Below are 12,500 nucleotides of genomic sequence, written 5' to 3'. Positions count from 1 at the left end.
TGAACATGCATTTATTGTAAGATGTACTTTAATATAATAATTAAAAATATATTTGTAGATTGTATTTTTAAATGCACTCTTAGCATATTTTAAGTAAATATATTTGTAGATTGTATTTTTAATACATTATGAATACAATACAAGTCTAAACTTTCAGTATATTAAGTTTAAGTATATTAAGTACTAATGTGCTATAAATACTGCCAGGTGAAATGGGAGTGGCTAGAGGAAGTCCATTTCCCAGCATACACTGGGGCGCCAAGGACCGTGTGTTATTGTTCTTATTTGTGTTATTATTTGAATATTAGAATGTATACTGGAGTTATGTTATGGGTAATTGTGTTTAGGGTTTTGTTGTGGAGTTATTTGGTGATTTATGTTGTTTTATGTGATTTGTTAGTAAAACCATGAATCTAAATGTCTGTTGGTTTAGTCAGTCTCTCTCCCCTTTTCCCATTCATATGTATAGTAACATGGTTGCTACAATTAAGAGTTATATATGCAAATGTATACTTTTCCGAAGTATATATATAATATATATATACTTTGGAAAAGTATAAATTTGCATATATTTGCATATATATTATATATAATGCTTCAATTTTTTTTGGAGTAAAAAAGTCATTAATTTGAAGTATACTTGTATTAGTTTCAAGTATACTATCAAATATATTTTAAGCGCATTAGTTTGTAATGTTATTATATTAACACATTGGTAGTATATTTTAAATGTATTTATTTAATACTTGATATACACTTATAATACACTATAAAAATACACTATAAATATAATATAAGTATGCTTTTCACTCATCGGAAAAAGTATACTTGGGATACTGGAAGTATATTTTCAATTTAACACTATTTTTTGTCACAAAAGGGTTAAAAAGTATAGAAAAAATATATTTAAGATATGTTTAAGTAGATCTGATAGTGTATTCGAGATAACAAAGTATATTTTAAGCACATTAGTTCATAATGTCATTATATTAACACATTGGTAGTATATTTTAAATGCATTTATTTAATACTTGATATACACTCGATATATTCGAAAATACACTATAAATATAATATAAGTATGCTTTTCAAAAGTATACTTGGGATACTGGAAGTATATTTTCAATTTAACACTATTTTTTTGGTCACAAAAGGGTTAAAAAGTATAGAAAAAATATATTTAAGATATGTTTTAGCACATCTTAAGTGCAACTTAAGTATAAAAAGTACAACTTAAGTAGTTTCAAAATAGCACAATTTAAATTCAAATAGTTTCAAGTACAAATAAGTACATTTAGTATACTTTAAAAAAGTATACTAAATATATTAATTTTTCGCCTGGGTATGGAGATCATGTGTACCGATTTGCGTGAAATTTGGATAAAATGTGAAGGAGTAATAATAGAAAATGTGTTTTACATATGTCGGCCTCCTGGTGGCGCTATAAAGAGCAGATGTGAAAAATTCCAGGCAAAGGTTTTTCCTTGGCCTCTAGGGAGTTGGCATACAAAGTTATCCACAGATCCGTGCAGTTAGAGGTAAAAACACTTTTCGGCCAGTTATAGCGCCACCTTGAGGCTGAGTTGAAATTGTTCATGTGGCATTTGGTCCTGGGCCTAGTGGGAATGTGGGTGCACAATTTCACGGAAATCACGCGATGTGTTCATGATTTGCAGCATTTTGTTTGAAACTGAGCACTCCTGTGAATTTTGGAAGCCAATCTTAACCAATCAGGATGGAGTCTGAGAAATCTGAAAGACCGGTTTGGTTGAATGGCTCTAGAGAGACTGTGTACCAATTTGCGTGATGTTTGGACAAAATCTGTAGGTGTACTGTGCAAAAACTTGTTTTGCACAAAGCGGCCTCCTGGTGGCGCTATAACAGGCCGTTCTGGAAAGTTTGGGGCAGAGGTTCATGGTTGGCATCCAGGGAGTGTGTGTGCAAAATTTGGCATCGACCGGGTTAACGGTGGCCGAGATTAGCTGCTCACGGACGGACGGACGGACGGACGGACACGCGGACGGAGTGCAAAACATACTCTCCCCCATGCCTTCGGCTGGTGGAGACAACCAGCAGTAGGCCTACATGATTGTGCAGAGACTGGGGTCTTATGGACAACACCATCACAGAAAAAAGTCCTAGCCTGGAAAAGTTGAAGAACCTGTGATTTTTCGGTTGATGATGCTGCGTGTTTGGTCGTGTAAACTAATTAATTTTTTTTATTTATGTTATATCTTGTCTATCCTTGTTTTATATTATGTTTTTGTGCTCATACATAATGTCCATGCATACATATTCTGTTGTTGTTGTTGCTGTTGTTGTTGTTGTTGCTTGTGTTTGTTTTCTCTGTCTATTTGTAAAAACAAATCCAAATAAAGTGCTGATCATAAAAAAGAAAAAGACAGACAGACAGACAGATAGACAGACAGACAGACAGGCAGACAGGCAGACAGACAGACAGACAGACAGACAGACAGACAGACAGACAGACAGACAGACAGACAGACAGACAGACAGACAGACAGACAGACAGACAGACAGACAGACAGACAGACAGACAGACAGACAGACAGACAGACAGACAGACAAAGCTGTCCATAGGAGCGGCTGCACGGCTCCAAAATACTAGTTACAGTGTGATATTTTCTTATAGTAGCCCCTTACTTCTCTGATCAGTTGTTTTCAATCAAACACTACATCTATTCAAACTGGGCAAAGTGACAAAATTGTTTCTCTGCTTCCCTGGATCCTGTTTCCCTGACAGCACTCCGACACTACAACAGGCACTGATGATGCCACAACTGTCACGTCGGTTACAAATGAGGGCAACATGTGTCACCTGGGTGCTGAGTCTCTAGACACAACAACAGGGCTGTGATCCGTCACTTCACTAGTAGCGTGTGAAATCGCTTTTCAGACCAAATGTAATCTATCAGCGAGCTACAGTACAAGCGTCTAACACGCACTGGCTCCTGAGTGGTTTGCAGTAATTAGGGCTCAAGCCCAAAGGGTGTCAAAGACCCCTTATTGTTTCTGTACGGATTCTGCCATTTTTGAGTGGTGCAACCACTCCCTTTACGGAGCAATGTGTGTGTAGCTGGCTGCCTGGCTGGCTGGGTATGAGCACGAAAACAGCAGGGTTGTTTTTCACCACCTATGCGCAACCTAACACACACAAATACACACGCACGTATTTACTTTATATATGATGCTTTCGGGTGTGCCAGTACAGTACAGTACAGTACAGTACAGTACAGTACAGTACAGTACAGTACAGTACAGTACAGTACAGTACAGTACAGTACAGTACAGTACAGTACAGTACAGTACAGTACAGTACAGGGACTGCCACACGGTAACGCTGTCATTTCTCAACCGTCTCGGACACGGGGCGACGCGCCGGAACCGGCCTGGTCTCCTGGGCGTGTTCCGCGGGGCGGCTCGCCGGTACTGGGCCGGCACCCTGGGTGCGTTCCTGTGGGTCTGGAACCCCCCCACCCCCGGAACCCCGCCAAAAGATTCGGCAATATGGTACAGTAGATGGCCGTGAGAATCCCTCAGGAACTGAAGCTCACAGTCAAAAGACCTCTGACATTTAGATCTCCCAATGAGTCCATTTTATGATTTGCTCAATCCACATAAAAAAAGCAACGTCAAAGAATGTTGTGGCCTTGGTAATAGTCCAGGCAAAGTAGCATTTCCAGACAGACTAATTAAAATAGAATTTTTTTCACCATAGATCATCTCTATGAGGTGTCTAGAACAACATACTAAAAGTCCTAAGAAATCCTAGATGCGGAAATATGTTTAATTCTCATCAATTCAAGATGTGTGCTAATACCTCGAGAAAACTAAACACCCTAATGGGCTTTTTTTTTTCTTTTGTCCTATCACAATGAAACTTTCCACAATGAATCTTAACATGAAAACTAAACTTTTTTGTATTACAAGTTTCTCTGAAACTTAATTTGAATATGCAAATTAGCTTAATATATATTGAATATGCCCACATTTGCATATCACGGAAATTACTTTTCCCCAAAATGTATAATATTTACATTGTTGTTTGTTAATGATATCAAACACACTGATCAGACTTTCATGAACCATTTCATCGAAATATTGTGACTTCATAGAATAACATCAAAAACACCATTCATATGTATGACAAATGTATAAATCCGTCAAATCTTCCTCCAACCATCCTACTGCTAATGGTTGATGGCAATGCTGCTTTTGGACTGGCCTCTAACCTGAAACCTGACGGGCTTGGTTGTACCTACTGGGGGCATAACCCCCACCGGTATAGTCCTCAGGGTCACAGAGGCCAGGTGACCTACCTCTGGGAGGACATCCCCTGGCTGCAGCAGTGTCTCAGTCCATCCCAGTCTTCTTGTTCCTGTACTCTGCAGACGCACCTGAAGCTGTTGCAGGCCATCTCCCACCTCCAGGTAGACTCCATCACACATCTCCCACCTCCAGGTAGACTCCATCACACAGCTCTGTCACCTCCAGGTAGACTCCATTACACAGCTCTGTCACCTCCAGGTAGACTCCATCACACAGCTCTCCCACCTCCAGGTAGACTCCATCACACAGCTCTCCCACCTCCAGGTAGACTCCATCACACAGCTCTTTCACCTCCAGGTAGACTCCATCACACAGCTCTGTCACCTCCAGGTATACTCCATCACACAGCTCTCCCACCTCCAGGTAGACTCCATCACACAGCTCTCCCACCTCCAGGTAGACTCCATCACACAGCTCTGTCACCTCCAGGTAGACTCCATCACACAGCTCTGTCTCCTCCAGGTAGACTCCATCACACAGCTCTCCCACCTCCAGGTAGACTCCATCACACAGCTCTGTCACCTCCAGGTAGACTCCATCACACAGCTCTGTCTCCTCCAGGTAGACTCCATCACACAGCTCTCCCACCTCCAGGTAGACTCCATCACACAGCTCTGCCACCTCCAGGTAGACTCCATCACACAGCTCTGTCTCCTCCAGGTAGACTCCATCACACAGCTCTCCCACCTCCAGGTAGACTCCATCACACAGCTCTGTCACCTCCAGGTAGACTCCATCACACAGCTCTCCCACCTCCAGGTAGACTCCATCACACAGCTCTGTCACCTCCAGGTAGACTCGATCACACAGCTCTCCCACCTCCAGGTAGACTCCATCACACAGCTCTGTCACCTCCAGGTAGACTCCATCACACAGCTCTGTCACCTCCAGGTAGACTCCATCACACAGCTCTGTCTCCTCCAGGTAGACTCCATCACACAGCTCTGTCACCTCCAGGTAGACTCCATCACACAGCTCTGTCTCCTCCAGGTAGACTCCATCACACAGCTCTCCCACCTCCAGGTAGACTCCATCACACAGCTCTGTCACCTCCAGGTAGACTCCATCACACAGCTCTCCCACCTCCAGGTAGACTCCATCACACAGCTCTGTCACCTCCAGGTAGACTCCATCACACAGCTCTCCCACCTCCAGGTAGACTCCATCACACAGCTCTGTCTCCTCCAGGTAGACTCCATCACACAGCTCTGTCTCCTCCAGGTAGACTCCATCACACAGCTCTCCCACCTCCAGGTAGACTCCATCACACAGCTCTGTCACCTCCAGGTAGACTCCATCACACAGCTCTGTCACCTCCAGGTAGACTCCATCACACAGCTCTCCCACCTCCAGGTAGACTCCATCACACAGCTCTGTCTCCTCCAGGTAGACTCCATCACACAGCTCTGTCTCCTCCAGGTAGACTCCATCACACAGCTCTCCCACCTCCAGGTAGACTCCATCACACAGCTCTGTCACCTCCAGGTAGACTCCATCACACAGCTCTGTCACCTCCAGGTAGACTCCATCACACAGCTCTCCCACCTCCAGGTAGACTCCATCACACAGCTCTGTCTCCTCCAGGTAGACTCCATCACACAGCTGTCTCCTCCAGGTAGACTCCATCACACAGCTCTCCCACCTCCACGTAGACTCCATCACACAGCTCTGTCACCTCCAGGTAGACTCCATCACACAGCTCTGTCTCCTCCAGGTAGACTCCATCACACAGCTCTGTCTCCTCCAGGTAGACTCCATCACACAGCTCTGTCTCCTCCAGGTAGACTCCATCACACAGCTCTGTCTCCTCCAGGTAGACTCCATCACACAGCTCTGTCACCTCCAGGTAGACTCCATCACACAGCTCTGTTTCCTCCAGGTAGACTCCATCACACAGCTCTGTCTCCTCCAGGTAGACTCCATCACACAGCTGTCGCTACAATTATGTTGTGTCTTTCCTACTCCTTAAAGGTTTCACATGTGACATTAATTCATTTATTTTTAATGTCACAATGACACAATCCCTTTAATGTTTTGCAAATTCATCCATCCATTCATCTTCATCCGCTCATCCGAAGTCGGGTTGCATAGAGTTCCAGACTTCTCTTTCCTGGGCCACGTTAGCAGGGGAACCTCCCCTGTTGTTGCTACCTTGTCGTGGTGGTGAGGCTTGTGTGCCTCTGTGACCCTGAGGACTATACCGGTGGGGGTTATGCCCCCGGTAGGTACAACCAAGCCCGGCAGGTTTCAGGTTAGAGGCCAGTCCAAAAGCAGCATTGCCATCAACCATTAGCAGTAGGATGGTTGGAGGAAGATTTGACGGATTTATGCATTTGTCATACATGTTTTTGATGTCATTATATGAAGTCACAATATTTTTATGAAATGGTTCATGAAAGTCTGATCAGTGTGTTTGATATCATTAACAAACAACAATGTAAATATTATACATTTTGGGGAAAAGTAATTTTCGTGATATGCAAATGTGGGCATATTCAATATATATTAAGCTAATTTGCATATTCAAATTAAGTTTCAGAGAAACTTAGAATACAAAAGAGTTTAGTTTTCAGGTTAAGATTCATTGTGGAAAGTTTCATTGTGATAGAACAAAAGAAAAAAAAAAGCCCATTAGGGTGTTTAGTTTTCTCGAGGTATTATCACACATCTTGAATTGATGAGAATTAAACATATTTCCGCATCTAGGATTTCTTAGGACTTTTAGTATGTTATTCTAGACACCTCATAGAAATGATATCTGTTGAAAAAAAAACTATTTTAATTAGTCTGTTTTTTGGGTCTAAAATGGGCTAGATTGCCTGGACTATAAGCACTCCCCTTGACTCTGCGGTTACGGGACTACAGCGTTGACAGACAACCTCTTCAGCATAACATAAAAAGCTGACGTCATCTTCAGTCTCCAATCAGTTAACGACACTATCCCGGAACACGGAACCTGATTGCACCTTTCAGCAAGTATCGTGCCATGTCGGGGACACATCACAAACCCAAGAACAGCTATAAACCCCAAATCGTTCGTTATTCAGAGGCAGAAACGCCTAATTTGGAAGACGATAGTATGACATCTCTGTATTACATGCCTCTCTGTATTTCTTATAGCTCATTGTGTATATTGCGTCATGGAACACAGGTATTCAGTCGAAACCGCAAGAGCGTATACGTGTATACACACACACACACGCACGCGCGCGCACACACACACACACACACACACACACACACACACACACACACACACACACACACACACACACACACACACACACATCACAGGCTGGCTGGCAGGTGGATTCTGTCCTGCCAAACGGTAGCCACTGTCAGCTGTGCTGACACCTCGCCACCCCCCTCCACTTCAACCCTCACACTGTCCTCTCTCCCAGTGCATCATGGGTGCCTCCTCCTGCCGCGTCTCAAAGCTCATCAGGTCGAGTGAAGGCTTCCGGCCCTTTTACGTTATGGAGCCGTTCTTTCCGTCTTCCCTTTCACAACAATGCATTGCCAGCTGGGAGATGTTGGCTCCCAGAGGACAGCTCTGTGATCTCCTCAGTGCACTGCAGAAATATTCATTCATATTTCTGCTCGCTGTCTAACGTCCAAACTTGTTTACTTTCATTTCCATTGCTCTTTATACCTTCATGAATCTATTTTTAACTGTTCAAGATGTCTCTATATAAATGTGTGCTACCAGAGAACGAACAGTGATAGCAATAATAGCTGTGGTGATATTAATCAAACAGCCATACAATGCAATGAGGGGATCTGATTCTTCTCTCTTAATTAGCAGCCATTATATCTCTGCTGTGTTTCATACATATATTTATGATCTCCCAGTTACAAGAGCGGACAGCCAATAATCTTTCATTAGAGCGCTGAGGAGTAGAGAGCAAGTCTGGAGAGAGAGAGAGAGAGAGAGAGAGAGAGAGAGAGAGAGAGAGAGAGAGAGAGAGAGAGAGAGAAACAGACAGAGGGAGGTGGGAAGTGCAGACAGAGCAAAGAAGAAAACAAAAAGAAAGGGTGAGAAAGGAGTCATAATCTTAGCAATGAAATGAGGTTAAAATACATTGTATTTGTGTGTGTGTCCGTCCTTCCGTCCGTCCATCCGTTACCAGCTAATCTCTGGCACCGTTAACCTGGTCGATGCCAAACTTTGCACACACACTCCCTGGATGCCAACGATGAAGCTCTGCCCCACATTTTCCAGAACGGCCTGTTATAGCTTCACCAGGAGGCCGACTTTTTCTCCTCCAGATTCTGTCCCAAAATCCTGCAAATCGTTACACAGTATCTCTATAGTCATGTGCTCAAGACGGATCTGTCCCATATTTCATATTCCATCCTAATTTGCTATAATTGGCTTTCAAAGTTTGCAGGATTGGCCCGTTTGGTACAAAAAGCGTCAAATCATGAACGCTGCATGCAATTTATGTGAGATCTTTCACGCACTTTCATACTAGGCTGAGGAATAAATCCCACCCTTTTCACATTGGCCTGTTATAGCGCCACCAACAGGTGGATTTTTGCAGACAGACGGAAGGAGAGAGACAGAGTGAAAGAGCCAGACAGAGGAAGACAAAGTGAGAGACAGAATGAGAATGACAGAGAGAATGGAAAATTGAGAGAAATGGAAACATATCCAGACATCACAGGGTATCAAACACGATCCAAGCACTAGACTACAATGTACTATATTATGTAGATGAGTCCATCAGACACTGACTGTAGGTCCCTCTGCCTGCCAGGGGGCGTTAAGACCTCAGCTCACAAATCACCTCTGGAAAGAGTCAAAGGAGACGTCTCTGTTGTGCTAAACTCTCCTGCTCTGTTGATGGATGTTTGAAAAATGATTTGCTTGAGAGCATGAAGCGAAAACGCAGGTTTACAGGTTTGGATGATGAGAGAAGGGCTTTGTTATTGATCAAATCCAGAAGTATACTGGATTCACCCACGCACGTGCACACAGTTTCACATGCACACGACACGCACTCCCATGCATGGAGCAAATAAACGAGAATGAAGATATTCTGCATGGACTGAATGTGCTCATGCACCACCAGCACCATGTTGCATGCAGCAAATTAGACATTTACATTTGCATGGACAGAAATACACACTCATACATTTCCATGTGAGTGCATTGCATATTATTGAACAAATGCACGCACATGAGAGGAGGCATAGTGCACATCCAGCAAAACTTTGTTTTGCTTCGTTTGTTGGAGTGCTTAAAGGACCATACTGGTGGTCTGGTATGTTTAGCCCATTAGCCACAACTCATGGTGTACTTGACATTGACAATATTATGGCAGAGTAGTCACTTTTCAATGAATTCAGTTCACGCACGCATGCACGCACGCACATACACACACACGCACAGTCGCATACGCACATGCATACACACATGCATACACACACACACACACACACACACACACACACACACACACACACACACACACACGCGCACACACACACACACACACACACACACACACACACACACACACACACACACACACACACACACAAATAAGGCTTAATACCTTCTGCACTACATAGCTTTGATCAGATTTAAAAAATATATAGATTGTATGCTGCAGTTATTTTCATCATATTAATTCAGAAACTTTCATAGGATGTATTTTATGTCTGTGAAATTATATATTCATTGAACATTAACTGTAGATATACCACTATAGTACTCATGCTTATAGAAATAATTACAGTAATCAGGGACAAGAAATCCCCCTCATCTATAATAATGGACTGTCCCTCCCCCTTGTGCACAAAACAAAGGTGATGAGCAACTGAAATGTTTAGTTTCTCAAGAAGATCTTGGACAGAATATGTTAGCTAAACAATCATTATGTTTATATAGAGCGCAACCAATGGCAGATTTGTTCTCGTACAATTTATTCTTGGAGAGTCCTGACCTAGACCACCGATTACCTTTGTTTTGACTGATACTTATTTTGTCTAAATTGTGTAGTGAAATATATATATATATTCTAATAACTTTCAAAAATTTAGATTTTTACATTTGAAAATTGTTTTAAGCAAACAAATGATTAAAAAAAACAATTTTTTGATAGATCAAAAAGAAACACTACATACAAACTGAACTTTCTTTAACCACAAGCCCTATTCAATTTTATTTTAAATAGCTGATCTGCTCATTTTATTATAGAGTCGAATCACAAGAAGTTGTCTCGTGCATGAGTTTAATGCAATCAGAAAGCCAGAAAGTGTTTTTTTGCCACTCAGTAGGCGTTCCTGCATAACTTCCAGGTACGATGATGACGTGCATACCCTCTATTTTAGGCCTATAATTCCAAAACAGGGAGATGAAAGTGGTTAAAATGGGACACATTAGCAGTATAATTGCCGATACAGATGTTGTCAAAACGGTAAAACAATGGCTGATATATCGACCAGACCGATGTAATGGTCGGGCTCTAATGATAAGCTCTCTTTTCATATCACACACCATGCATGTAATTTTCACCAGCAAAAGCTAAAAGAAATACAAATTATATACACAGTAATTTTCTAAATTCAATAGTTAATCAAATCGATTAGTTTGATAATTCTGTATTTGTGCACAGACATACATACATCAACACATAGCAAGCATAAACACTGATGTGTGCGCGTGCCACACACACACACACACACACACACACACACACACACACACACACACACACACACACACACACACACACACACACACACACACGCACACACACACACACATGCACACACGCACACACTCCCTCTGTCTCTCTGTCTCTCTGTCACACCCACACGCTCTCTCTTCACACACACTTCAACATCAGACTGGCTGGTGCCTGCGTAGCCTCAGGGGTGTGTGTGGCTTGCTTAATGACCGGTTCAGATCCTGATAGGACTGCCGTGTCTCCCCAGCCACACTTAGAGAGAGAGGATGGGCTGCAACAACTGATCCATGGGCTGCTATACACCCCCCCCCCCCCAACACGGACAGACCTCCCCCACCTTCATTCTCTCTCCCTTCCTCTAGTTTCTGACTCCCTGCACGTGCACGTTCTCCTTTTCTTCTTTAGGGTTTCCTCTCTTCCATCTCTCTCCTCTACTTTCCTCTCCTCTCGTCACCAAAGCACTCTAGCAGATCTGTCTTATTTAGGCCAAGACCTACTCACTCACCTCATTACGTTGCCGATTACACTGACAAACCCAATAGGGGAACTAATTTGCTTTTGGTTTCCTATGGTTACAGAGGAGGAAAATATGAATACATACATACAGTATAGTGAATGTATGAATCCAGCTGAACATAAACGTTCATACATGCTGCTCTTTGACTGTTCTATTGACAGTTAAATGATGATTTGACGATTGTGTTAATAATTACGTTTGTATGCACGTTTGTGTGCACGTATACACATGCTCTGAAATGACACCCCAACTGTTGACAGTGTGCTGAAGAAATCTCACTCTCTCACTTCATCTCTTTTTCTCTGTCACTCACTTTCCACCTCTCACCTCCTTCCTCTCTTTTTCTTTTCCTCTCTCACTGTCTTCCTCTTCCCTTCCCTCTGTCTTTTTCTCTCCTGCTCCCCCCCCCCTCTCTCTCTCTCTCTCTCTCTTTCTATCTCTCTCCCCCTCCCTCCCTCTTTCTTTCTCTCCATCACTCCCTCTCTTTCACTCTCTCCGTATCCCTCTCTTCGTCTAAAGGTCAGGGGTCACCTCTAATTGTCCTAATGGACCGAGCCAGCCTAAAACAAACAGATCGCAGGTCAGTGAGGATCAGAGGCCGAGGGAAACCCCGAGAGGAAAAACAAACGAGAGAACAGGCGCACGCCAGACACAACAACGCCACACAGCAGCTAGATAGAGTTACTGACTTAACACCTCTGATGGACTGACGTGCCTCTCGTCTTCATGTCAGTCCTGTCATGTCTGTTGTGTGCCTGCATTGCCCCATTGCGGCGTGTATGTGTGAAAATGGCCCGACTCAGGATGTTTCTGTTCACTGCTGAAGATATCTGAAGCTTAGCTCCATTTTGGAACCTCATGCTCTTAGCTCCAAGAAGAGGTTCCGTGTCAGGATATCCCTGCATTGGTATACTGTAGAATGGGAGTATCGTTTC

The 12,500-nt window shown here is 43.1% G+C and overlaps 1 protein-coding gene across 1 annotated transcript in view; it reads right to left on the bottom strand.

Annotated features, from left to right (window-relative positions):
• Positions 1 to 12,500, bottom strand: part of tlx1 (T cell leukemia homeobox 1) — a gene marked incomplete at both ends in the record, with an annotated part of 27,579 nt that overhangs the window by 14,593 nt on the left and 486 nt on the right. The window lies entirely within an intron of this gene.

Source organism: Protomyctophum parallelum (assembly GCF_964188405.1).
Source record: "Protomyctophum parallelum genome assembly, chromosome: 10".
NCBI classification, from domain to species: Eukaryota; Metazoa; Chordata; class Actinopteri; order Myctophiformes; family Myctophidae; genus Protomyctophum; species Protomyctophum parallelum.
Note: the sequence above shows the minus strand (reverse complement) of the source record. Positions and strands in the feature narration are given on the sequence as shown.